The sequence below is a fragment of the Arachis hypogaea genome, chromosome 2 (assembly GCF_003086295.3).
Source record: "Arachis hypogaea cultivar Tifrunner chromosome 2, arahy.Tifrunner.gnm2.J5K5, whole genome shotgun sequence".
Lineage (NCBI taxonomy): Eukaryota > Viridiplantae > Streptophyta > Magnoliopsida > Fabales > Fabaceae > Arachis > Arachis hypogaea.
The window spans coordinates 18,602,531-18,608,530 of NC_092037.1; the positions used below are offsets into that span (position 1 = coordinate 18,602,531).

The following is a 6,000-nucleotide window of genomic DNA, read 5'->3' on the forward strand; positions in this document are numbered from 1 at the left end:
CAATCTTCCGACGGGCATAACTCCTTCATTTTAAATCATTTTTCGCCCGTTCTTCAAACAGCATAAACATCCCGGATCCAATTTAATTTCTAAACAAGTTTGACACAAAATGGGGATCCGGAGCCCAAGTTATGCCCCGTCAAAGTATGCCCAAAAATCATATTTTCATACAAAACCACGAAGTGCCATTTTCAAAACAAGCCATTTTCAACCCTTTTCAAAATCAACCAAAACATACCAATTTCATCCCCTTTTGAAATCAATCAAAATATACCAAAATCAACCTCAAGCCTCCTCAACTCATACATTAACATTTTCCTCAAAATCACAACCACTATCCCACTATTTTAACCCATCTCAAATCAATGGCTAAATTGCAAACATATAACATGTCATACATCCTTCCTCATCCCAATTTCTAACAATACCGTTTCCAATTAATCATCATTTCACATAATCAATATCATACTCACAATCAACATGGTTTTACCCATAATTCAACCTCAACCATTCATCAAGCATATATCACAACATGCATTTTTCTCATATATCACACCATCAAGGCATCAATATTCATAATCACATATATGACTACATCACATATCTCAACCATTCGACAACATCAACAATCCAATGCCTATTTTAGGGCCTCTAGCCTAAATTTTCACACCACATTACATTTAGATACAGGAAACCGAGACCATACCTTAGCCGATTTCGCACGCTCAACCGGAGCACTTCCAAACCACTTTTTCACAAGCTCTCAAGGTCTCAACACCTCCAAGAACAGATTTTTGCACATCAAACCCCTCTTCCAAGCCTTCTAAAATCTTAATACACACTACCTAAGCCACAATTATCACATCCAAGCACCATGGCTCAATACCCAAATATCATAAAACAACAAATTACACTAGGGTTGAGAATCTTACCACATCCAAGGTTTAAAGAGACAAGATTATTCTTCTCCTTCAAGAGAGTTGGATCCTATAACATCAAAGAGCCCAAAATCTCAACACATTTCTCCATGAAACTCGAAATTTAGGGATGAAGAACTGAAATGGATTCGTGGCTTACCTCAAGAATAAACTAGTGGATTTTGTAGAGCTTTCCATGGTGAATGTGTGGCTGCAAACGGTGCAGTAATCGAAGCTCTAGATCAAAAGTTATGGTGGTTTGAAGATCAACCAAGGTTAGAACTTGAGAGAGTGTTCTTCCCTTCCTTTCCACCATTTTCAGCGTGTGTTTGTGTTTAGTGAGGAGAGAGAGTGCTGAAAATTAGGGTTTTGGTTTAGTTAGGTTGGGCCAAGGGCCCAATATGGTCTGGTTGGCCTAGTTTGGCCCGTTTAGTCCAATCTTGGTCTGATTTCTATAAAATTGGTGTCAAAATTCTCGTCTCAATCTCCTCTATCATATTAAGCCATAAAAATCACATTTTTGGCTTTCTAGAATAAATTCTCATTTATGAATTAATTAGTCATTAATTAATCGGATTTTACATTCTACCCACCTAATTGGGAATTTTTCCCACAAAATTCAAATTCAATTACCTGAGAATAAGTGCGGGTAGTCAGCTTGCATCTCTGACTCAAGTTCCCAAATGTGTTCCTCAACACCGCCTCGACTCTATGCCACTTTGACTAAAGAAACCTCTTTTTCACGCAACCGTTTGATACTAGTATCACCAATTTTGACTGGAGCCACTAGAAGCATCAAATCTTCTTTTAACTGAACCAATTCAGGTTCTAACACATGGCTAGCATCAGGAGTATACTTCTGAAGCTGTGACACGTGAAATACATCGTACAGGTTCAAAAGATGAGGTGGTAGAGCCATTCGATATGCCACCGGTCCAACCCTCTCCAGGATCTGAAACGGACCAATATACCGGGGATTCAGCTTTTTTGCTTTAATTGCCCTACCTACTCTTGTGGTTGGAGTAACCTTAAGAAAAACATGATCTCCTTCTTTAAATTCCAAGGGTTTCCGCCTCTGATCGCCGGAACTCTTTTGACGACTCTGAGTAGTAAGTATCTTTTCTTGGATTTTCTTCACTTGTTCAGTGGTCTCAGCTATCATCTCCGACCCCAATAAGCCTTTCTCCCCAGCTTCATACCAGCATAGCAGAGATTGACATTTTCTCCTATATAGAGCTTCATATGGAGCCATTCTAATGCTCGCATGGTAACTATTGTTGTACGCAAACTCCACTAGCGGCATATAACGATCCCAACTCGCCGGTTGATCCAGAACACAAGCCCTTAACATATCTTCCAATGTTTGAATTGTCCTCTCGGATTGGCCATCTGTTTGAGGATGGTAGGCTGTGCTCAAGAGAATAGTGGGATTTGATAGGTGATGGGTTTTTGGGGAAGAGGTGTTGAGGTGATTGGTGAATGGGTGAAGAAGAAAGAGAGTGGTGGGGTAGGTGGGAATCCTGTGGGGTCCACAGATCCTGAGGTGTCAAGGAAAATTCATCCCTGCACCAAGTGGCGAGCAAAAATGCTCTTTATGCCAATTCTGGCATTAAACGCCGGGCTGGTGCCCATTTCTGGCGTTTAACACCAGCTTCTTGCCCCTTCCTGGCGTTTAACGCCAGTCTGGTGCCCCTTTCTGGCGTTAAACGCATAGAATGGTGCCAGACTGGGCGTTAAACGCCCATTTACTGCCCTTACTGGCGTTTAAACGCCAGCAATTTTTCCTCCAGGGTGTGCTATTTTTCTTTCTGTTTTTCATGCTGTTTTTGCTTTTTCACTTGATTTTGTGACTTCCCATGATCATCAACCTATAGAAAATATAAAATAACAAAGAAAAATAGATAAATATAACATTGGGTTGCCTCCCAACAAGCGCTTCTTTAATGTCAGTAGCTTGACAGTGGGCTCTCATGGAGCCTCACAGATACTCAGAGCAATGTTGGAACCTCCCAACACCAAACTTAGAGTTTAAATGTGGGGGTTCAACACCAAACTTAGAATTTGGTTGTGGCCTCCCAACACCAAACTTAGAGTTTGACTGTGGGGGCTCTGTTTGACTCTGTTTTGAGAGAAGCTCTTCATGCTTCCTCTCCATGGTTATAGAGGGATATCCTTGAGCCTTAAACACAAGGAATTCTTCATTCACTTGAATGATCAATTCTCCTCTGTCAACATCAATCACAGCCTTTGCTGTGGCTAGGAAGGGTCTGCCAAGGATGATAGATTCATCCATGCAATTCCCAGTCTCTAGGACTATGAAATCAGCAGGGATGTAATGGTCTTCAATCCTTACCAGAACATCCTCTACAAGTCCATAAACTTGTTTTCTTGAATTGTCTGCCATCTCTAGTGAGATTCTTGCAGCTTGTACCTCAAAGATCCCTAGCTTCTCCATTACAGAGAAAGGCATGAGGTTTATGCTTGACCCTAGGTCACACAGAGCCTTCTTGAAGGTCATGGTGCCTACTGTACAAGGCATTGAGAAACTTCCCAGGGTCCTGTCTCTTTTGAGGTAATCTCTGCCTAGACAAGTCATCCAGTTCTTTGGTGAGCAAAGGGGGTTCATCCTCCCAAGTCTCATTACCAAATAACTTGTCATTTAGCTTCATGATTGCTCCAAGGTATTTGGCAACTTGCTCTTCAGTGACATCTTCGTCCTCTTCAGAGGAAGAATACTCATCAGAGCTCATGAATGGCAGAAGTAAATCCAATGGAATCTCTATGGTCTCAGTGTGAGCCTTAGATTCCCATGGTTCCTCATTAGGGAACTCATTGGAGGCCAGTGGACGTCCATTGAGGTCTTCCTCAGTGGCGCTCACTGCCTCTTCCTCCTCTCCAAATTCGGCCATGTTGATGGCCTTACACTCTCCTTTTGGATTCTCTTCTGTATTGCTTGGAAGAGTACTAGGAGGGAGGTCAGTAACTTTCTTACTCAGCTGACCCACTTGTGCCTCCAAGTTTCTAATGAAGGACCTTGTTTCAGTCATGAAACTTTGAGTGGCTTTGATTAGATCAGAGACTATGGTTGCTAAGTCAGAGTGGCTCTGCTTAGAATTCTCTGTCTGTTGCTGAGAAGATGATGGAAAAGGCTTGCCATTGCTAAACCTGTTTCTTCCACCATTATTGTTGTTGAAACCTTGTTGAGGTCTCTATTAATCCTTCCATGAGAGATTTGGGTGATTTCTCCATGAAGGATTATAGGTGTTTCCATAGGGTTCTCCCATGTAATTCACCTCTTCTATTGAAGGGTTCTCAGGATCATAAGCTTCTTTTTCAGATGAAGCATCCTTAGTACTGCCTGGTGCAGCTTACATTACAGACAGACTTTGAGAAATCATATTGACTTGCTGAGTCAATATTTTATTCTGAGCCAGTATGGCATTCAGAGTATCAATCTCAAGAACTCCTTTCTTCTGATTCGTCCCATTTTTCACAGGATTCCTTTCAGAAGTGTACATGAATTGGTTATTTGCAACCATTTCAATGAGTTCTTGAGCTTCTACAGGCGTCTTCTTCAGATGAAGAGATCCTCCAGCAGAGTTGTCCACTGATATCTTGGACAGTTCAGATAGACCATCATAGAAGATACCTATGATGCTCCATTTAGAAAGCATGTCAGAAGGACACTTTCTGATCAATTGTTTGTATCTTTCCCAAGCTTCATAGAGGGATTCACCTTCCTTCTGTCTGAAGGTTTGGACTTCCACTCTAAGCTTACTCAATTTTTGAGGTGGAAAGAACTTTGCCAAGAAGGTATTGACTAGCTTTTCCCAAGAGTTCAGGCTTTCTTTAGGTTGTGAATCCAACTATATCCTAGCTCTGTCTCTTACAGCAAAAGGGAATAGCATAAGTCTGTAGACCTCAGGGTCAACCCCATTGGTCTTGACAGTGTCATAGATTTGCAAGAATTCAGCTAAAAACTGATGAGGATCTTCCAATGGAAGTCCATGGAACTTGAAATTCTGTTGCATTAGAGAAACTAATTGAGGCTTAAACTCAAAGTTGTTTGCTCCAATGGCAGGAATAGAGATGTTTCTCCCATAGAAGTCGGGGGTAGGTGCAGTAAAGTCACCCAGCTCCTTCCTTGCATTGTTGGCATTGTTGTTGTTTTCGGCTGCCATGTCTTCTTCTTTGAAGAATTCTGTTAGGTCCTCTACAGAGAGTTGTGCTTTAGCTTCTCTTAGCTTTCGCTTCAAGGTCCTTTCAGGTTCAGGGTCAGCCTCAACAAGAATGCTTTTGTCTTTATTTCTGCTCATATGAAAGAGAAGAGAACAAGAAAATATGGAATCCTCTATGTCACAGTATAGAGATTCCTTGAGGTGTCAGAGAAAAAGAAAAATAGAAGGAGAAGGTAGAAGAAGTCGAACTTATAAAGAGATGGAGTTCGAATTATGCATTGATGAGAAGTGTTAGTCCATAAATAGAAGGATGTGAGAAGAGGGGAAGAAATTTTCGAAAATTAATTAAAAAGATTTTAAAAACATTTTGAAAAATTGAAGAATGATTTTCGAAAAATATGATTGAGAAAGAAATAAAGTGATTTTTGAAAAAGACTTTGAAATTAGAAATCAAAGAAATATGATTGAAAACTATTTTGAAAAAGATGTGATTAAGAAGATATGATTGAAAAGTTATGGTTTTAAAAAGATATGATTGAAAAATAATTTAAAAAGATTTGATTTTTAAAATTAATGACTTGGCTAACAAGAAAAGATATGATTCAAATATTAAACCTTTCTCAACAAAAAAGGCAACATACTTGAAATGTTGAATCAAATCATTAATTGTTAGCAAGTATTTTTGAAAAATGGAAAGGAATTGATTTTGAAAATATATGATTGAAAAGATTTGATTTGAAAAAGATTTGATTTTGAAAAATTTTGAAAATTTGAAAAAAATTTGCATTAAAAATAAAATCTTCCCTCTTGTGCCATCCTGGCGTTAAACGCCCAGAATGGTATCCATTCTGGCGTTTAACGCCCAAAATGCTACCCTTTTGGGCGTTAAACGCCCAGCCAGGTGC

General features: G+C 39.9%; 1 non-coding gene across 1 annotated transcript; it reads left to right on the forward strand.

Moving 5' to 3' along the window:
* Positions 1-4,585: 4,585 nt before the first annotated feature.
* Positions 4,586-4,693, forward strand: LOC112762725 (small nucleolar RNA R71). Its single transcript, XR_003182753.1, has one exon. It is a non-coding gene; the product is annotated as a small nucleolar RNA R71 (small nucleolar RNA).
* Positions 4,694-6,000: the final 1,307 nt, after the last annotated feature.